This window comes from Pagrus major, chromosome 24, assembly GCF_040436345.1.
Source record: "Pagrus major chromosome 24, Pma_NU_1.0".
Taxonomy (NCBI): Eukaryota; Metazoa; Chordata; class Actinopteri; order Spariformes; family Sparidae; genus Pagrus; species Pagrus major.
In genome coordinates, this window is record NC_133238.1 from 5712705 (window position 1) to 5732444 (window position 19740).

Sequence of the window (19740 nt, forward strand, 5' to 3'; positions counted from 1 at the left end):
TGAAAATCAATCAGTGTTGCAGACCAAAGGCCTTGACAAACTTGACATTGCGGCACAGAATCGGCAGCAAGAAGAAGGCTGGCAAACCGCAGCGAGAGCTGCGCTTTGCATGGTCAGAAAAAGAGGCAAAACTGCCTCGCCGCGGCCGGTGCGCAATACCTGCTGAGTGTGCCCTGCATTTCCCCCCCCGCGGTCCTCAACTGAAACAGAGAGTCTGGAAGCGCCCGAGTGTTTGTGACGTTTGGTGGCCTGCGCCCAACGAGCAGGCTTTTCTCTCTCCACAAACCGGTCGAGTAGAGCCTGGGATAATGTGGGGACGGGCGTGGCCAGGGATTTTGGTGCGCGATGAGCCAAGTGAGGCTCACCATGAGAAGAGTGCCTGGGACCACAGCTGTCTTGGCTGCTGTCGAGGAGAGGCGCTGTACTTACTCGGGTTTCTCTTCATAACGCACAAGTCTTTCGCCTTTTACTAAAGACTTCCGTGGAGAGGAACACCAATGAGTTGAAGATATTTTTGGCAGGCTTTGCCGTTTGGCTGAGCCTCGTGCATGTGTGAAAATCAATAAAGCCGGCCTTAACCAGACTCGGGGCTAAGCCACGGAGCGCTTGGGAGGAGCCGCTAAGCACAAGCCACTCCGCCGCGCAATGCAAATGGCACACCGCGACGAGTGTGAAGCGTGCCAGGAGGTGGGCTCAGGCAGCAGACGACTGGGGCTCATCGCTTCTCGGCCTTTTGGCTAAGATCAAGTGTAGTATCTGTTCTTATCAGTTTAATATCTGATATGTCCTCTATATGGGGACAACATATTAAATGGATTTTTAGCCTCGGGAGCTGAAACAGGGGCTTGCTCCGTTCACTCCACGCATCGACCCGGTATTGCAGCGCCGCCGGGAACGGTTCACCCCTCTCCGGCCTTGTTGAAAATCAATCAGTGTTGCAGACCAAAGGCCTTGACAAACTTGACATTGCGGCACAGAATCGGCAGCAAGAAGAAGGCTGGCAAACCGCAGCGAGAGCTGCGCTTTGCATGGTCAGAAAAAGAGGCAAAACTGCCTCGCCGCGGCCGGTGCGCAATACCTGCTGAGTGTGCCCTGCATTTCCCCCCCGCGGTCCTCAACTGAAACAGAGAGTCTGGAAGCGCCCGAGTGTTTGTGACGTTTGGTGGCCTGCGCCCAACGAGCAGGCTTTTCTCTCTCCACAAACCGGTCGAGTAGAGCCTGGGATAATGTGGGGACGGGCGTGGCCAGGGATTTTGGTGCGCGATGAGCCAAGTGAGGCTCACCATGAGAAGAGTGCCTGGGACCACAGCTGTCTTGGCTGCTGTCGAGGAGAGGCGCTGTACTTACTCGGGTTTCTCTTCATAACGCACAAGTCTTTCGCCTTTTACTAAAGACTTCCGTGGAGAGGAACACCAATGAGTTGAAGATATTTTTGGCAGGCTTTGCCGTTTGGCTGAGCCTCGTGCATGTGTGAAAATCAATAAAGCCGGCCTTAACCAGACTCGGGGCTAAGCCACGGAGCGCTTGGGAGGAGCCGCTAAGCACAAGCCACTCCGCCGCGCAATGCAAATGGCACACCGCGACGAGTGTGAAGCGTGCCAGGAGGTGGGCTCAGGCAGCAGACGACTGGGGCTCATCGCTTCTCGGCCTTTTGGCTAAGATCAAGTGTAGTATCTGTTCTTATCAGTTTAATATCTGATATGTTCTCTATATGGGGACAACATATTAAATGGATTTTTAGCCTCGGGAGCTGAAACAGGGGCTTGCTCCGTTCACTCCACGCATCGACCCGGTATTGCAGCGCCGCCGGGAACGGTGCACCCCTCTCCGGCCTTGTTGAAAATCAATCAGTGTTGCAGACCAAAGGCCTTGACAAACTTGACATTGCGGCACAGAATCGGCAGCAAGAAGAAGGCTGGCAAACCGCAGCGAGAGCTGCGCTTTGCATGGTCAGAAAAAGAGGCAAAACTGCCTCGCCGCGGCCGGTGCGCAATACCTGCTGAGTGTGCCCTGCATTTCCCCCCCGCGGTCCTCAACTGAAACAGAGAGTCTGGAAGCGCCCGAGTGTTTGTGACGTTTGGTGGCCTGCGCCCAACGAGCAGGCTTTTCTCTCTCCACAAACCGGTCGAGTAGAGCCTGGGATAATGTGGGGACGGGCGTGGCCAGGGATTTTGGTGCGCGATGAGCCAAGTGAGGCTCACCATGAGAAGAGTGCCTGGGACCACAGCTGTCTTGGCTGCTGTCGAGGAGAGGCGCTGTACTTACTCGGGTTTCTCTTCATAACGCACAAGTCTTTCGCCTTTTACTAAAGACTTCCGTGGAGAGGAACACCAATGAGTTGAAGATATTTTTGGCAGGCTTTGCCGTTTGGCTGAGCCTCGTGCATGTGTGAAAATCAATAAAGCCGGCCTTAACCAGACTCGGGGCTAAGCCACGGAGCGCTTGGGAGGAGCCGCTAAGCACAAGCCACTCCGCCGCGCAATGCAAATGGCACACCGCGACGAGTGTGAAGCGTGCCAGGAGGTGGGCTCAGGCAGCAGACGACTGGGGCTCATCGCTTCTCGGCCTTTTGGCTAAGACGGCGATCACTCCCTGCAAGTGGGATTATTTTCTCATTGTGGAAGTAATCCTTTGCGACTTGGGAGACATTGTTGTATTGCTTCTTTGCACATTTTTGTTTGTTATTATTGCACATTTGCACAGTGGTTTGTTGGAGACATCTAAGAGCCTGTCAAGGTAAGAAAGCTTTTAGTTTTTTTTTGCTTTTTGCTGTCTTATTCTTGACTGGTTTTAGGTGTTTTTACAGCCTTTTTTTAGCTTGTATTTATTTAACTTATTGTATTTTATTCATCGTTGAAGTGTGGTGTCTCCAGCCATGTCGGCTGCCCGTGCCGGCATGCGGAGGCACCACAGTGTGCGTTTTACCTTTTTAGAAAGAGATGGAAAGCTCCTGGAGATGTCCAGATTGGACTTCTCCAGGAAGCTAATTCAAAAGGCCCTTGGCTTTTCCCCACAGCAATTGAACTGCGTACTGTCTCTTCCCTTCAACAAAGGTTTTGATATTAGTTTTGTTACCGCTGCAGTGCTACAAGAATTTTGGCAACGCTTTGAAAAGGTTAAGACCCAGTTTTCAGCATTCAACGTGGAGAAACTGACTGACAACTCTCTGAAAGTGGTTATCGTTAGGATGTTCAATGAAATGGTGAATGCTGAAGATATATGCATGTGGCTGGGTAGATACTGCACTGTGAAGGGCCAGGCTACCAAGGTGAGGGATGAAGATGGCATCTGGAACTGTGCCTGGAGGGTCCCCATTCAACAATGGCAGGACCCCCAGGGGTACCAGGGCCTGAGGCATCTCCCATCCATGGTAGTTCTTGGTGAGAACAGGGGCTACATTCACTACCAGGGCATGCCCAAGCTCTGCCGCAAGTGTGGTGAGCATGGACACCTGGCAGAGGCTTGCCAAAACATTGTTTGCGGTAAATGCAGAGAAATTGGGCACTCCTTTGAGGAGTGTCCCAATGGCAGAAAGTGCAATCTCTGTGGAGAGACAAATCACCTCTTCAGAGATTGCCCAATGTCTTTTGCCAACAAACTGAAAGCCCAAAGAAAACAAGAATCGGAAATTGAAAAAGAAAAAATATTAAAGGAAAATGGCCGAAATGTAACTGTCGAAGTGCTAATTGAAGAGGAGGGGCTGGGAAATTCAAATCTCCCGCCAAAATCTGTGGTTGGAGGAGAGGAGCCCGGTGAGGCGGGACAAGGGGAGGGGCCTGGCTTTAACCCAGCAGAGGGTGCTGCTGAGGGAGATGGGGAAAGCCAGGCAGCAGGTGGAGCTGGACAAGATGGCTCGACAGGCACTGACTCAGCCAATAGCCTCATTACAGTCGGGGAGGAACAAGAGGAAGGAGAGTCCAGTGACACCTCCCTCCCCAATACCCAGCCCAACCTCAAGAGAACTGCATCTGAACTGTCCAGCTCTGAGGCTGATGCAGCCTCGGAGAAGAAGGGAAGGGCTGAGCTTGACTCATACAGTTCCCCTGTGGAGCAGCTCAGAGCCTTCCCTTCCAGTTCACCCGATCAGTGCTCATTTCTTAATATAGCACTACAGTCAACTCCATTGGAAAAGCGTGCCGACATGGCTTTCCGGAGGAAAGAGTCTCAGGCCTCACCCCCCGATTGCATGGGGATAGTGAAATGAGATCCTTTTACATTCCTGAAAGTCTGGAAGTTTTAACAAGTAGTCTTTTAATTTTTTATTCCTTAAAATGTCATACCTGTTGTTTTTACCAATTATACTCATGACCCTCAACATTTCCACCCTCAATGTGAGAAGTGTGAGGTCGGGAGTTAGAGCCCAGACTGTTTTATCCTACCTAAATTCTTTTACGTCAGATGTGTTTTTATTACAGGAGTGCAATCTGCCCTTTTTAACAACCTACAGGAAATGGGAGGAGAAATGGCCACTCGGTCAATCCATGTGGAGTGGATCAAACCACAACAAGTCAGATGGAGTGGCCATTTTAATTAAAAACCCCTTGGTAGTGGTGAGGGGCAGCACTGTGGTGAGAGACGGACGGGCAGTTTTAGCACACTTGACATACATGGGGCAGGATTTTAACCTACTCAACGTATACGGTTTTAACGACAAAAATGACAGGTATGACCTTTTAGAAGAACTGCAGTCCCACATGCTAGGTAGGGTGCCTTTAGTGGTAGGAGGGGATTTTAATTGTGTTTTATCCAGAACAGATAGACGGGGAGCAGGGGAAGATTTTAAAGTAGATAAAACATCGGTTTTACTGCAAGACATCTGCAAGGATTTTAAGCTACAAGACTGTTTTAAATCCATGCATCCTAGAGAGGAGGGCTTCACCTGGTTCAGTGGTGACGGCACCAAAGCCTCTCGCATTGACTATGTTTTTACACGGGACTGCCCACCAACTGATGCTAGATTGACCCCCGTTTTCTTTTCTGATCACGCAATGCTGTCATGCACCCTGACACTCTCTTCTGGTGTGACTGTAGGAAGTGGTCTGTGGAAGCTCAACTGCTCCCTGTTAGAGGACAGGGAGATAGTTGGACAATACAGGGAGCAGTATAGCCAATGGCAGACCCTTCAAGACTTTTACGATTCACGTGCACACTGGTGGGAGTGGGTGAAGACAAAGACTAAGGCTTTTTTTAGACAGGCAGGGAGAAAGAAAAAAGATAAGGAAAAAAGATGCATGTTGGGACTGCAGAAAAGACTACAGAGATATTTTAAACTTGTGAACCAAGGATTTGATTTTAATGACGACATTTTAGAAGTCAAAAAACAAATGTCAAAATTAGCTGAAATAAAGAGTCAGGGTATCATTTTAAGAAGCAAAGAGAGAGAAAGAGAAGAAGGAGAAAAATGCACACGATACTTTTTTAAGAAGATAGCTAGCAGAAGTGGGGTTTTAACAAAGCTAAAAAAAGAAGACGGGTTTTTAACTGCTAACACAAACGAACTTATTGAAACAGTGGAACTCTTTTACAATAAATTATATGAAAAAAAGACATAGAGACAGACATTACAGAACAGGTTTTAGAATACATTGATAGGACGGTGGAGGAAAGTGTGCTTTTAACCCAGGATTTTACCCTTTTAGAGTTAGGTAAATGTTTAAAAAATTTTAAGAAGGGGAAGTCCCCAGGACAAGATGGACTTCCCCTGGAATTTTATCTGACCTTTTGGGATATCCTTGCACATGACCTACTTACTGTTTTTAATGACTTTGAACGACTAGACCTGTTACCTGAGAGCTTTAGAGTAGGGATAGTGACATTAATCCACAAAAAAGAGGACCAGACTGACCTGAAAAACTGGAGACCAATAACGCTTTTAAACTTTGACTGCAAACTTTTTAGCAAACTTTTATCAACACGTTTATCTTTGGTTTTAGGGGAGGTGATCCACCCGGATCAAGCCTGTGCCATCCCGGGGAGGAAGATCACCGACAGCCTCGTACTGATCAGAGACACCATCTGTTACGCGAGAGACAGAGACATTCGGCTTGTATTGCTAAATTTAGACTTTGAAAAAGCCTTCGATCGGGTCTCGCACCAGTACCTATTTCAGGTACTGCAAAAAATGGGGTTTCCTGAGAGGGTCATAGCGTGGGTGGGTTTGCTCTACCGGGGAATCAACAGCAAAATCCTTGTAAATGGGCAACTTACCAAAGCAGTGAATATATGCTGCGGTGTCCGTCAGGGTTGTCCGTTATCTGCCCTCCTTTACGTTATATGTGTGGAACCATTGGCACAGATCTTGAGAAGGGACAAATGGATCAATGGGGTGTCAATTCCGGGGAGTGGGGGCTTGGTCACAAAATGCCTTTTATACATGGATGATGTCAATGTTTTATGTACAGACCTTTTAGCTGTAAACAGGACCATGGACTTGACGGACTGGTATGGACGGGCCTCTGGAGCCAGACTTAACCGCGACAAGACCCAAGCCCAATTTTACGGACCATGGACAGTGACCGAGACCACAGGACTCCCTCTGACTGTGACCCTGACTGACATGAAAATACTCGGGGTAAAATTTGACGGGGAAGGGGGTGGGAGGAGCAATTGGCTTGACGCGATAGGGAAAGTTAGAAAGAGACTGGGATACTGGAGACTAAGGGGACTGACAATGGAAGGCAAGGTTTTAGTCATAAAAGCTGTGATTTTACCCTTGTTTTTACTAATCAGTTCTGTTTTTATCCCGCCTCGTAGAGTGCTTTTAGATCTCGATCGAGCCATTTTTTACTTTCTGTGGGGGTCCAAGTGGGAGCGACTTAGAAGAAACGTCATGAAGATGCCAAAAACAAAAGGAGGGAAAGATGTTCCAGACCTCCACCTGTTTTTAGGAAGCCAATACACCACACTGCACCTCAAATATGCCACATCCCCATCCAGAGATCACAAGACATCTGCCATGGCAAGATTCTGGATGGGGTCTTACCTCAGGACACTCAAGTTTTTACCTGTTGATCTTAGAGCACCTGTGTCTTTTAAACTGCCCACGGCCTATGATTTTATACGCAAATTTTTAAAAGATTTTAACTTGGAACAGGAGGAGCTGTCACTTTTAACCAACCACCGCTCTCTTCTCTCTCTTGTGCAGGAGCGGGAGCCAGTGAGTCCGGTGCGCGGGCTCGCAATCGGCGAGCCCTCAAGTGTTTGGCGCAATGTCAACCATCCCGTTCTCCCAAACAGATTACGGGATCTCTCCTGGATGGTAGCTCATGAGGTCCTCCCGGTCAGGTCCGTGATGCACTCCCGGGGCATGTCACCATCCGCCATCTGCCCCCGACCGGGTTGTGGCGCGCCCGAGTCGGCGAGGCACTTGTTCTGGGAGTGCAGCGCTGCCATTGACCTGTGGGCAATGGCCGGCTCCCAGCAATTCCCGTACTTGCCAGCAGGGGAGGTCCTAGATGCACAACTAGTGCTCTACGGGGTGAGCCAGAAGAAAAGAACAACAGAGGAATTCTCCAAGCTCTGGCTCACCCTGGCCGCCATGAAAGACGCTATATGGACCTCCAGAAACCTGCTGGCGAGAAAGCGCATGCAGATCCCCCCCGTGGCTACGATCCAAATGGCTGCAGCGACGGTCCAGGCAGCCGTCGCTGCTGGCGGCAGGCCTAGGACGTAGCCACATGAAGCATCGCCTCTGCGCTCATTCGGAGGTGGGAGCCGGAGCCACACACAAAGGTCAAGGCAGCAGCGGCCTGATCCTCCGGGTGTGGCAGGTGGGAAGGAGCAAGAGGCTGAGGGCCTCCTCTGAGCATCACCAGCGGGTACCCAGGGATCTGATGGGAGAGCGGGATGAGTTCCCCATGATAGGGACTCACCCCGCTCCTGCATAACAAAGACTTGAGAGCTTTTAAATGCCCTCCCTTTTTAAAAAAGACACACTGATATATTATACACTTACACTGATTCACAGAACGGACTTTTAATGCCACAAAGGAGCACTTTGTTTTAACATGTCTTGTGTATTTTAAGGCAACAATTGTGTTTTTTTTTTAATCTGTAAACACCTTTTATTGGATATGATGGTGTTTTTTTTTTATGGTGGATGGTTTTACAGATTTAACTACTGTATTGTTGCGGATGACATGTTGATTTTAAGTGTTTTCAAATTGTATTGTGGACTGTGTTCTGAATAAGTGTAAAAAATAGAGAAACTTGTGTCAATAAACTTTTTTCAAAAGAAAAATCTGTTCTTATCAGTTTAATATCTGATATGTCCTCTATATGGGGACAACATATTAAATGGATTTTTAGCCTCGGGAGCTGAAACAGGGGCTTGCTCCGTTCACTCCACGCATCGACCCGGTATTGCAGCGCCGCCGGGAACGGTGCACCCCTCTCCGGCCTTGTTGAAAATCAATCAGTGTTGCAGACCAAAGGCCTTGACAAACTTGACATTGCGGCACAGAATCGGCAGCAAGAAGAAGGCTGGCAAACCGCAGCGAGAGCTGCGCTTTGCATGGTCAGAAAAAGAGGCAAAACTGCCTCGCCGCGGCCGGTGCGCAATACCTGCTGAGTGTGCCCTGCATTTCCCCCCCGCGGTCCTCAACTGAAACAGAGAGTCTGGAAGCGCCCGAGTGTTTGTGACGTTTGGTGGCCTGCGCCCAACGAGCAGGCTTTTCTCTCTCCACAAACCGGTCGAGTAGAGCCTGGGATAATGTGGGGACGGGCGTGGCCAGGGATTTTGGTGCGCGATGAGCCAAGTGAGGCTCACCATGAGAAGAGTGCCTGGGACCACAGCTGTCTTGGCTGCTGTCGAGGAGAGGCGCTGTACTTACTCGGGTTTCTCTTCATAACGCACAAGTCTTTCGCCTTTTACTAAAGACTTCCGTGGAGAGGAACACCAATGAGTTGAAGATATTTTTGGCAGGCTTTGCCGTTTGGCTGAGCCTCGTGCATGTGTGAAAATCAATAAAGCCGGCCTTAACCAGACTCGGGGCTAAGCCACGGAGCGCTTGGGAGGAGCCGCTAAGCACAAGCCACTCCGCCGCGCAATGCAAATGGCACACCGCGACGAGTGTGAAGCGTGCCAGGAGGTGGGCTCAGGCAGCAGACGACTGGGGCTCATCGCTTCTCGGCCTTTTGGCTAAGATCAAGTGTAGTATCTGTTCTTATCAGTTTAATATCTGATATGTCCTCTATATGGGGACAACATATTAAATGGATTTTTAGCCTCGGGAGCTGAAACAGGGGCTTGCTCCGTTCACTCCACGCATCGACCCGGTATTGCAGCGCCGCCGGGAACGGTGCACCCCTCTCCGGCCTTGTTGAAAATCAATCAGTGTTGCAGACCAAAGGCCTTGACAAACTTGACATTGCGGCACAGAATCGGCAGCAAGAAGAAGGCTGGCAAACCGCAGCGAGAGCTGCGCTTTGCATGGTCAGAAAAAGAGGCAAAACTGCCTCGCCGCGGCCGGTGCGCAATACCTGCTGAGTGTGCCCTGCATTTCCCCCCCGCGGTCCTCAACTGAAACAGAGAGTCTGGAAGCGCCCGAGTGTTTGTGACGTTTGGTGGCCTGCGCCCAACGAGCAGGCTTTTCTCTCTCCACAAACCGGTCGAGTAGAGCCTGGGATAATGTGGGGACGGGCGTGGCCAGGGATTTTGGTGCGCGATGAGCCAAGTGAGGCTCACCATGAGAAGAGTGCCTGGGACCACAGCTGTCTTGGCTGCTGTCGAGGAGAGGCGCTGTACTTACTCGGGTTTCTCTTCATAACGCACAAGTCTTTCGCCTTTTACTAAAGACTTCCGTGGAGAGGAACACCAATGAGTTGAAGATATTTTTGGCAGGCTTTGCCGTTTGGCTGAGCCTCGTGCATGTGTGAAAATCAATAAAGCCGGCCTTAACCAGACTCGGGGCTAAGCCACGGAGCGCTTGGGAGGAGCCGCTAAGCACAAGCCACTCCGCCGCGCAATGCAAATGGCACACCGCGACGAGTGTGAAGCGTGCCAGGAGGTGGGCTCAGGCAGCAGACGACTGGGGCTCATCGCTTCTCGGCCTTTTGGCTAAGATCAAGTGTAGTATCTGTTCTTATCAGTTTAATATCTGATATGTCCTCTATATGGGGACAACATATTAAATGGATTTTTAGCCTCGGGAGCTGAAACAGGGGCTTGCTCCGTTCACTCCACGCATCGACCCGGTATTGCAGCGCCGCCGGGAACGGTGCACCCCTCTCCGGCCTTGTTGAAAATCAATCAGTGTTGCAGACCAAAGGCCTTGACAAACTTGACATTGCGGCACAGAATCGGCAGCAAGAAGAAGGCTGGCAAACCGCAGCGAGAGCTGCGCTTTGCATGGTCAGAAAAAGAGGCAAAACTGCCTCGCCGCGGCCGGTGCGCAATACCTGCTGAGTGTGCCCTGCATTTCCCCCCCGCGGTCCTCAACTGAAACAGAGAGTCTGGAAGCGCCCGAGTGTTTGTGACGTTTGGTGGCCTGCGCCCAACGAGCAGGCTTTTCTCTCTCCACAAACCGGTCGAGTAGAGCCTGGGATAATGTGGGGACGGGCGTGGCCAGGGATTTTGGTGCGCGATGAGCCAAGTGAGGCTCACCATGAGAAGAGTGCCTGGGACCACAGCTGTCTTGGCTGCTGTCGAGGAGAGGCGCTGTACTTACTCGGGTTTCTCTTCATAACGCACAAGTCTTTCGCCTTTTACTAAAGACTTCCGTGGAGAGGAACACCAATGAGTTGAAGATATTTTTGGCAGGCTTTGCCGTTTGGCTGAGCCTCGTGCATGTGTGAAAATCAATAAAGCCGGCCTTAACCAGACTCGGGGCTAAGCCACGGAGCGCTTGGGAGGAGCCGCTAAGCACAAGCCACTCTGCCGCGCAATGCAAATGGCACACCGCGACGAGTGTGAAGCGTGCCAGGAGGTGGGCTCAGGCAGCAGACGACTGGGGCTCATCGCTTCTCGGCCTTTTGGCTAAGATCAAGTGTAGTATCTGTTCTTATCAGTTTAATATCTGATATGTCCTCCATATGGGGACAACATATTAAATGGATTTTTAGCCTCGGGAGCTGAAACAGGGGCTTGCTCCGTTCACTCCACGCATCGACCCGGTATTGCAGCGCCGCCGGGAACGGTGCACCCCTCTCCGGCCTTGTTGAAAATCAATCAGTGTTGCAGACCAAAGGCCTTGACAAACTTGACATTGCGGCACAGAATCGGCAGCAAGAAGAAGGCTGGCAAACCGCAGCGAGAGCTGCGCTTTGCATGGTCAGAAAAAGAGGCAAAACTGCCTCGCCGCGGCCGGTGCGCAATACCTGCTGAGTGTGCCCTGCATTTCCCCCCCGCGGTCCTCAACTGAAACAGAGAGTCTGGAAGCGCCCGAGTGTTTGTGACGTTTGGTGGCCTGCGCCCAACGAGCAGGCTTTTCTCTCTCCACAAACCGGTCGAGTAGAGCCTGGGATAATGTGGGGACGGGCGTGGCCAGGGATTTTGGTGCGCGATGAGCCAAGTGAGGCTCACCATGAGAAGAGTGCCTGGGACCACAGCTGTCTTGGCTGCTGTCGAGGAGAGGCGCTGTACTTACTCGGGTTTCTCTTCATAACGCACAAGTCTTTCGCCTTTTACTAAAGACTTCCGTGGAGAGGAACACCAATGAGTTGAAGATATTTTTGGCAGGCTTTGCCGTTTGGCTGAGCCTCGTGCATGTGTGAAAATCAATAAAGCCGGCCTTAACCAGACTCGGGGCTAAGCCACGGAGCGCTTGGGAGGAGCCGCTAAGCACAAGCCACTCCGCCGCGCAATGCAAATGGCACACCGCGACGAGTGTGAAGCGTGCCAGGAGGTGGGCTCAGGCAGCAGACGACTGGGGCTCATCGCTTCTCGGCCTTTTGGCTAAGATCAAGTGTAGTATCTGTTCTTATCAGTTTAATATCTGATATGTCCTCTATATGGGGACAACATATTAAATGGATTTTTAGCCTCGGGAGCTGAAACAGGGGCTTGCTCCGTTCACTCCACGCATCGACCCGGTATTGCAGCGCCGCCGGGAACGGTGCACCCCTCTCCGGCCTTGTTGAAAATCAATCAGTGTTGCAGACCAAAGGCCTTGACAAACTTGACATTGCGGCACAGAATCGGCAGCAAGAAGAAGGCTGGCAAACCGCAGCGAGAGCTGCGCTTTGCATGGTCAGAAAAAGAGGCAAAACTGCCTCGCCGCGGCCGGTGCGCAATACCTGCTGAGTGTGCCCTGCATTTCCCCCCCGCGGTCCTCAACTGAAACAGAGAGTCTGGAAGCGCCCGAGTGTTTGTGACGTTTGGTGGCCTGCGCCCAACGAGCAGGCTTTTCTCTCTCCACAAACCGGTCGAGTAGAGCCTGGGATAATGTGGGGACGGGCGTGGCCAGGGATTTTGGTGCGCGATGAGCCAAGTGAGGCTCACCATGAGAAGAGTGCCTGGGACCACAGCTGTCTTGGCTGCTGTCGAGGAGAGGCGCTGTACTTACTCGGGTTTCTCTTCATAACGCACAAGTCTTTCGCCTTTTACTAAAGACTTCCGTGGAGAGGAACACCAATGAGTTGAAGATATTTTTGGCAGGCTTTGCCGTTTGGCTGAGCCTCGTGCATGTGTGAAAATCAATAAAGCCGGCCTTAACCAGACTCGGGGCTAAGCCACGGAGCGCTTGGGAGGAGCCGCTAAGCACAAGCCACTCCGCCGCGCAATGCAAATGGCACACCGCGACGAGTGTGAAGCGTGCCAGGAGGTGGGCTCAGGCAGCAGACGACTGGGGCTCATCGCTTCTCGGCCTTTTGGCTAAGATCAAGTGTAGTATCTGTTCTTATCAGTTTAATATCTGATATGTCCTCTATATGGGGACAACATATTAAATGGATTTTTAGCCTCGGGAGCTGAAACAGTGGCTTGCTCCGTTCACTCCACGCATCGACCCGGTATTGCAGCGCCGCCGGGAACGGTGCACCCCTCTCCGGCCTTGTTGAAAATCAATCAGTGTTGCAGACCAAAGGCCTTGACAAACTTGACATTGCGGCACAGAATCGGCAGCAAGAAGAAGGCTGGCAAACCGCAGCGAGAGCTGCGCTTTGCATGGTCAGAAAAAGAGGCAAAACTGCCTCGCCGCGGCCGGTGCGCAATACCTGCTGAGTGTGCCCTGCATTTCCCCCCCCGCGGTCCTCAACTGAAACAGAGAGTCTGGAAGCGCCCGAGTGTTTGTGACGTTTGGTGGCCTGCGCCCAACGAGCAGGCTTTTCTCTCTCCACAAACCGGTCGAGTAGAGCCTGGGATAATGTGGGGACGGGCGTGGCCAGGGATTTTGGTGCGCGATGAGCCAAGTGAGGCTCACCATGAGAAGAGTGCCTGGGACCACAGCTGTCTTGGCTGCTGTCGAGGAGAGGCGCTGTACTTACTCGGGTTTCTCTTCATAACGCACAAGTCTTTCGCCTTTTACTAAAGACTTCCGTGGAGAGGAACACCAATGAGTTGAAGATATTTTTGGCAGGCTTTGCCGTTTGGCTGAGCCTCGTGCATGTGTGAAAATCAATAAAGCCGGCCTTAACCAGACTCGGGGCTAAGCCACGGAGCGCTTGGGAGGAGCCGCTAAGCACAAGCCACTCCGCCGCGCAATGCAAATGGCACACCGCGACGAGTGTGAAGCGTGCCAGGAGGTGGGCTCAGGCAGCAGACGACTGGGGCTCATCGCTTCTCGGCCTTTTGGCTAAGATCAAGTGTAGTATCTGTTCTTATCAGTTTAATATCTGATATGTCCTCTATATGGGGACAACATATTAAATGGATTTTTAGCCTCGGGAGCTGAAACAGGGGCTTGCTCCGTTCACTCCACGCATCGACCCGGTATTGCAGCGCCGCCGGGAACGGTGCACCCCTCTCCGGCCTTGTTGAAAATCAATCAGTGTTGCAGACCAAAGGCCTTGACAAACTTGACATTGCGGCACAGAATCGGCAGCAAGAAGAAGGCTGGCAAACCGCAGCGAGAGCTGCGCTTTGCATGGTCAGAAAAAGAGGCAAAACTGCCTCGCCGCGGCCGGTGCGCAATACCTGCTGAGTGTGCCCTGCATTTCCCCCCCCGCGGTCCTCAACTGAAACAGAGAGTCTGGAAGCGCCCGAGTGTTTGTGACGTTTGGTGGCCTGCGCCCAACGAGCAGGCTTTTCTCTCTCCACAAACCGGTCGAGTAGAGCCTGGGATAATGTGGGGACGGGCGTGGCCAGGGATTTTGGTGCGCGATGAGCCAAGTGAGGCTCACCATGAGAAGAGTGCCTGGGACCACAGCTGTCTTGGCTGCTGTCGAGGAGAGGCGCTGTACTTACTCGGGTTTCTCTTCATAACGCACAAGTCTTTCGCCTTTTACTAAAGACTTCCGTGGAGAGGAACACCAATGAGTTGAAGATATTTTTGGCAGGCTTTGCCGTTTGGCTGAGCCTCGTGCATGTGTGAAAATCAATAAAGCCGGCCTTAACCAGACTCGGGGCTAAGCCACGGAGCGCTTGGGAGGAGCCGCTAAGCACAAGCCACTCCGCCGCGCAATGCAAATGGCACACCGCGACGAGTGTGAAGCGTGCCAGGAGGTGGGCTCAGGCAGCAGACGACTGGGGCTCATCGCTTCTCGGCCTTTTGGCTAAGACAGCGATCACTCCCTGCAAGCGGGATTATTTTCTCATTGTGGAAGTAATCCTTTGCGACTTGGGAGACATTGTTGTATTGCTTCTTTGCACATTTTTGTTTGTTATTATTGCACATTTGCACAGTGGTTTGTTGGAGACATCTAAGAGCCTGTCAAGGTAAGAAAGCTTTTAGTTTTTTTTTTTTTTTTTGCTTTTTGCTGTCTTATTCTTGACTGGTTTTGGGTGTTTTTACAGCCTTTTTTTAGCTTGTATTTATTTAACTTATTGTATTTTATTCATCGTTGAAGTGTGGTGTCTCCAGCCATGTCGGCTGCCCGTGCCGGCATGCGGAGGCACCACAGTGTGCGTTTTACCTTTTTAGAAAGAGATGGAAAGCTCCTGGAGATGTCCAGATTGGACTTCTCCAGGAAGCTAATTCAAAAGGCCCTTGGCTTTTCCCCACAGCAATTGAACTGCGTACTGTCTCTTCCCTTCAACAAAGGTTTTGATATTAGTTTTGTTACCGCTGCAGTGCTACAAGAATTTTGGCAACGCTTTGAAAAGGTTAAGACCCAGTTTTCAGCATTCAACGTGGAGAAACTGACTGACAACTCTCTGAAAGTGGTTATTGTTAGGATGTTCAATGAAATGGTGAATGCTGAAGATATATGCATGTGGCTGGGTAGATACTGCACTGTGAAGGGCCAGGCTACCAAGGTGAGGGATGAAGATGGCATCTGGAACTGTGCCTGGAGGGTCCCCATTCAACAATGGCAGGACCCCCAGGGGTACCAGGGCCTGAGGCATCTCCCATCCATGGTAGTTCTTGGTGAGAACAGGGGCTACATTCACTACCAGGGCATGCCCAAGCTCTGCCGCAAGTGTGGTGAGCATGGACACCTGGCAGAGGCTTGCCAAAACATTGTTTGCGGTAAATGCAGAGAAATTGGGCACTCCTTTGAGGAGTGTCCCAATGGCAGAAAGTGCAATCTCTGTGGAGAGACAAATCACCTCTTCAGAGATTGCCCAATGTCTTTTGCCAACAAACTGAAAGCCCAAAGAAAACAAGAATCGGAAATTGAAAAAGAAAAAATATTAAAGGAAAATGGCCGAAATGTAACTGTCGAAGTGCTAATTGAAGAGGAGGGGCTGGGAAATTCAAATCTCCCGCCAAAATCTGTGGTTGGAGGAGAGGAGCCCGGTGAGGCGGGACAAGGGGAGGGGCCTGGCTTTAACCCAGCAGAGGGTGCTGCTGAGGGAGATGGGGAAAGCCAGGCAGCAGGTGGAGCTGGACAAGATGGCTCGACAGGCACTGACTCAGCCAATAGCCTCATTACAGTCGGGGAGGAACAAGAGGAAGGAGAGTCCAGTGACACCTCCCTCCCCAATACCCAGCCCAACCTCAAGAGAACTGCATCTGAACTGTCCAGCTCTGAGGCTGATGCAGCCTCGGAGAAGAAGGGAAGGGCTGAGCTTGACTCATACAGTTCCCCTGTGGAGCAGCTCAGAGCCTTCCCTTCCAGTTCACCCGATCAGTGCTCATTTCTTAATATAGCACTACAGTCAACTCCATTGGAAAAGCGTGCCGACATGGCTTTCCGGAGGAAAGAGTCTCAGGCCTCACCCCCCGATTGCATGGGGATAGTGAAATGAGATCCTTTTACATTCCTGAAAGTCTGGAAGTTTTAACAAGTAGTCTTTTAATTTTTTATTCCTTAAAATGTCATACCTGTTGTTTTTACCAATTATACTCATGACCCTCAACATTTCCACCCTCAATGTGAGAAGTGTGAGGTCGGGAGTTAGAGCCCAGACTGTTTTATCCTACCTAAATTCTTTTACGTCAGATGTGTTTTTATTACAGGAGTGCAATCTGCCCTTTTTAACAACCTACAGGAAATGGGAGGAGAAATGGCCACTCGGTCAATCCATGTGGAGTGGATCAAACCACAACAAGTCAGATGGAGTGGCCATTTTAATTAAAAACCCCTTGGTAGTGGTGAGGGGCAGCACTGTGGTGAGAGACGGACGGGCAGTTTTAGCACACTTGACATACATGGGGCAGGATTTTAACCTACTCAACGTATACGGTTTTAACGACAAAAATGACAGGTATGACCTTTTAGAAGAACTGCAGTCCCACATGCTAGGTAGGGTGCCTTTAGTGGTAGGAGGGGATTTTAATTGTGTTTTATCCAGAACAGATAGACGGGGAGCAGGGGAAGATTTTAAAGTAGATAAAACATCGGTTTTACTGCAAGACATCTGCAAGGATTTTAAGCTACAAGACTGTTTTAAATCCATGCATCCTAGAGAGGAGGGCTTCACCTGGTTCAGTGGTGACGGCACCAAAGCCTCTCGCATTGACTATGTTTTTACACGGGACTGCCCACCAACTGATGCTAGATTGACCCCCGTTTTCTTTTCTGATCACGCAATGCTGTCATGCACCCTGACACTCTCTTCTGGTGTGACTGTAGGAAGTGGTCTGTGGAAGCTCAACTGCTCCCTGTTAGAGGACAGGGAGATAGTTGGACAATACAGGGAGCAGTATAGCCAATGGCAGACCCTTCAAGACTTTTACGATTCACGTGCACACTGGTGGGAGTGGGTGAAGACAAAGACTAAGGCTTTTTTTAGACAGGCAGGGAGAAAGAAAAAAGATAAGGAAAAAAGATGCATGTTGGGACTGCAGAAAAGACTACAGAGATATTTTAAACTTGTGAACCAAGGATTTGATTTTAATGACGACATTTTAGAAGTCAAAAAACAAATGTCAAAATTAGCTGAAATAAAGAGTCAGGGTATCATTTTAAGAAGCAAAGAGAGAGAAAGAGAAGAAGGAGAAAAATGCACACGATACTTTTTTAAGAAGATAGCTAGCAGAAGTGGGGTTTTAACAAAGCTAAAAAAAGAAGACGGGTTTTTAACTGCTAACACAAACGAACTTATTGAAACAGTGGAACTCTTTTACAATAAATTATATGAAAAAAAAGACATAGAGACAGACATTACAGAACAGGTTTTAGAATACATTGATAGGACGGTGGAGGAAAGTGTGCTTTTAACCCAGGATTTTACCCTTTTAGAGTTAGGTAAATGTTTAAAAAATTTTAAGAAGGGGAAGTCCCCAGGACAAGATGGACTTCCCCTGGAATTTTATCTGACCTTTTGGGATATCCTTGCACATGACCTACTTACTGTTTTAAATGACTTTGAACGACTAGACCTGCTACCTGAGAGCTTTAGAGTAGGGATAGTGACATTAATCCACAAAAAAGAGGACCAGACTGACCTGAAAAACTGGAGACCAATAACGCTTTTAAACTTTGACTGCAAACTTTTTAGCAAACTTTTATCAACACGTTTATCTTTGGTTTTAGGGGAGGTGATCCACCCGGATCAAGCCTGTGCCATCCCGGGGAGGAAGATCACCGACAGCCTCGTACTGATCAGAGACACCATCTGTTACGCGAGAGACAGAGACATTCGGCTTGTATTGCTAAATTTAGACTTTGAAAAAGCCTTCGATCGGGTCTCGCACCAGTACCTATTTCAGGTACTGCAAAAAATGGGGTTTCCTGAGAGGGTCATAGCGTGGGTGGGTTTGCTCTACCGGGGAATCAACAGCAAAATCCTTGTAAATGGGCAACTTACCAAAGCAGTGAATATATGCTGCGGTGTCCGTCAGGGTTGTCCGTTATCTGCCCTCCTTTACGTTATATGTGTGGAACCATTGGCACAGATCTTGAGAAGGGACAAATGGATCAATGGGGTGTCAATTCCGGGGAGTGGGGGCTTGGTCACAAAATGCCTTTTATACATGGATGATGTCAATGTTTTATGTACAGACCTTTTAGCTGTAAACAGGACCATGGACTTGACGGACTGGTACGGACGGGCCTCTGGAGCCAGACTTAACCGCGACAAGACCCAAGCCCAATTTTACGGACCATGGACAGTGACCGAGACCACAGGACTCCCTCTGACTGTGACCCTGACTGACATGAAAATACTCGGGGTAAAATTTGACGGGGAAGGGGGTGGGAGGAGCAATTGGCTTGACGCGATAGGGAAAGTTAGAAAGAGACTGGGATACTGGAGACTAAGGGGACTGACAATGGAAGGCAAGGTTTTAGTCATAAAAGCTGTGATTTTACCCTTGTTTTTACTAATCAGTTCTGTTTTTATCCCGCCTCGTAGAGTGCTTTTAGATCTCGATCGAGCCATTTTTTACTTTCTGTGGGGGTCCAAGTGGGAGCGACTTAGAAGAAACGTCATGAAGATGCCAAAAACAAAAGGAGGGAAAGATGTTCCAGACCTCCACCTGTTTTTAGGAAGCCAATACACCACACTGCACCTCAAATATGCCACATCCCCATCCAGAGATCACAAGACATCTGCCATGGCAAGATTCTGGATGGGGTCTTACCTCAGGACACTCAAGTTTTTACCTGTCGATCTTAGAGCACCTGTGTCTTTTAAACTGCCCACGGCCTATGATTTTATACGCAAATTTTTAAAAGATTTTAACTTGGAACAGGAGGAGCTGTCACTTTTAACCAACCACCGCTCTCTTCTCTCTCTTGTGCAGGAGCGGGAGCCAGTGAGTCCGGTGCGTGGGCTCGCAATCGGCGAGCCCTCAAGTGTTTGGCACAATGTCAACCATCCTGCTCTCCCAAACAGACTACGGGATCTCTCCTGGATGGTAGCTCATGAGGTCCTCCCGGTCAGGTCCGTGATGCACTCCCGGGGCATGTCACCATCCGCCATCTGCCCCCGACCGGGTTGTGGCGCGCCCGAGTCGGCGAGGCACTTGTTCTGGGAGTGCAGCGCTGCCATTGACCTGTGGGCAATGGCCGGCTCCCAGCAATTCCCGTACTTGCCAGCAGGGGAGGTCCTAGATGCACAACTAGTGCTCTACGGGGTGAGCCAGAAGAAAAGAACAACAGAGGAATTCTCCAAGCTCTGGCTCACCCTGGCCGCCATGAAAGACGCTATATGGACCTCCAGAAACCTGCTGGCGAGAAAGCGCATGCAGATCCCCCCCGTGGCTACGATCCAAATGGCTGCAGCGACGGTCCAGGCAGCCGTCGCTGCTGGCG

At 50.3% G+C, this 19740-nt stretch overlaps 19 non-coding genes across 19 annotated transcripts; all 19 read left to right on the forward strand.

Moving 5' to 3' along the window:
* Window positions 1–425: 425 nt before the first annotated feature.
* On the forward strand, window positions 426–540 carry LOC140992572 (U5 spliceosomal RNA). Its single transcript, XR_012178143.1, has one exon. It is a non-coding gene; the product is annotated as a U5 spliceosomal RNA (small nuclear RNA).
* Window positions 541–717: 177 nt separating this feature from the next.
* Window positions 718–908, forward strand: LOC140993038 (U2 spliceosomal RNA). The gene has a single exon (XR_012178554.1). It is a non-coding gene; the product is annotated as a U2 spliceosomal RNA (small nuclear RNA).
* A 435-nt stretch (window positions 909–1343) lies between these two features.
* Window positions 1344–1458, forward strand: LOC140992573 (U5 spliceosomal RNA). The gene has a single exon (XR_012178144.1). It is a non-coding gene; the product is annotated as a U5 spliceosomal RNA (small nuclear RNA).
* Window positions 1459–1635: 177 nt separating this feature from the next.
* Window positions 1636–1826, forward strand: LOC140993026 (U2 spliceosomal RNA). Its single transcript, XR_012178543.1, has one exon. It is a non-coding gene; the product is annotated as a U2 spliceosomal RNA (small nuclear RNA).
* A 435-nt stretch (window positions 1827–2261) lies between these two features.
* LOC140992574 (U5 spliceosomal RNA) lies at window positions 2262–2376 on the forward strand. Its single transcript, XR_012178145.1, has one exon. It is a non-coding gene; the product is annotated as a U5 spliceosomal RNA (small nuclear RNA).
* A 5828-nt stretch (window positions 2377–8204) lies between these two features.
* LOC140993048 (U2 spliceosomal RNA) lies at window positions 8205–8392 on the forward strand. The gene has a single exon (XR_012178563.1). It is a non-coding gene; the product is annotated as a U2 spliceosomal RNA (small nuclear RNA).
* A 435-nt stretch (window positions 8393–8827) lies between these two features.
* Window positions 8828–8942, forward strand: LOC140992575 (U5 spliceosomal RNA). The gene has a single exon (XR_012178146.1). It is a non-coding gene; the product is annotated as a U5 spliceosomal RNA (small nuclear RNA).
* A 177-nt stretch (window positions 8943–9119) lies between these two features.
* Window positions 9120–9310, forward strand: LOC140992982 (U2 spliceosomal RNA). Its single transcript, XR_012178503.1, has one exon. It is a non-coding gene; the product is annotated as a U2 spliceosomal RNA (small nuclear RNA).
* Window positions 9311–9745: 435 nt separating this feature from the next.
* Window positions 9746–9860, forward strand: LOC140992577 (U5 spliceosomal RNA). The gene has a single exon (XR_012178147.1). It is a non-coding gene; the product is annotated as a U5 spliceosomal RNA (small nuclear RNA).
* A 177-nt stretch (window positions 9861–10037) lies between these two features.
* Window positions 10038–10228, forward strand: LOC140992983 (U2 spliceosomal RNA). Its single transcript, XR_012178504.1, has one exon. It is a non-coding gene; the product is annotated as a U2 spliceosomal RNA (small nuclear RNA).
* A 435-nt stretch (window positions 10229–10663) lies between these two features.
* LOC140992578 (U5 spliceosomal RNA) lies at window positions 10664–10778 on the forward strand. The gene has a single exon (XR_012178148.1). It is a non-coding gene; the product is annotated as a U5 spliceosomal RNA (small nuclear RNA).
* A 177-nt stretch (window positions 10779–10955) lies between these two features.
* On the forward strand, window positions 10956–11146 carry LOC140993020 (U2 spliceosomal RNA). The gene has a single exon (XR_012178537.1). It is a non-coding gene; the product is annotated as a U2 spliceosomal RNA (small nuclear RNA).
* Window positions 11147–11581: 435 nt separating this feature from the next.
* On the forward strand, window positions 11582–11696 carry LOC140992579 (U5 spliceosomal RNA). Its single transcript, XR_012178149.1, has one exon. It is a non-coding gene; the product is annotated as a U5 spliceosomal RNA (small nuclear RNA).
* A 177-nt stretch (window positions 11697–11873) lies between these two features.
* LOC140992984 (U2 spliceosomal RNA) lies at window positions 11874–12064 on the forward strand. The gene has a single exon (XR_012178505.1). It is a non-coding gene; the product is annotated as a U2 spliceosomal RNA (small nuclear RNA).
* A 435-nt stretch (window positions 12065–12499) lies between these two features.
* LOC140992581 (U5 spliceosomal RNA) lies at window positions 12500–12614 on the forward strand. Its single transcript, XR_012178151.1, has one exon. It is a non-coding gene; the product is annotated as a U5 spliceosomal RNA (small nuclear RNA).
* A 177-nt stretch (window positions 12615–12791) lies between these two features.
* LOC140993034 (U2 spliceosomal RNA) lies at window positions 12792–12982 on the forward strand. The gene has a single exon (XR_012178550.1). It is a non-coding gene; the product is annotated as a U2 spliceosomal RNA (small nuclear RNA).
* A 436-nt stretch (window positions 12983–13418) lies between these two features.
* On the forward strand, window positions 13419–13533 carry LOC140992582 (U5 spliceosomal RNA). The gene has a single exon (XR_012178152.1). It is a non-coding gene; the product is annotated as a U5 spliceosomal RNA (small nuclear RNA).
* Window positions 13534–13710: 177 nt separating this feature from the next.
* Window positions 13711–13901, forward strand: LOC140992985 (U2 spliceosomal RNA). The gene has a single exon (XR_012178506.1). It is a non-coding gene; the product is annotated as a U2 spliceosomal RNA (small nuclear RNA).
* A 436-nt stretch (window positions 13902–14337) lies between these two features.
* Window positions 14338–14452, forward strand: LOC140992583 (U5 spliceosomal RNA). The gene has a single exon (XR_012178153.1). It is a non-coding gene; the product is annotated as a U5 spliceosomal RNA (small nuclear RNA).
* The last annotated feature ends 5288 nt before the right edge of the window (window positions 14453–19740 follow it).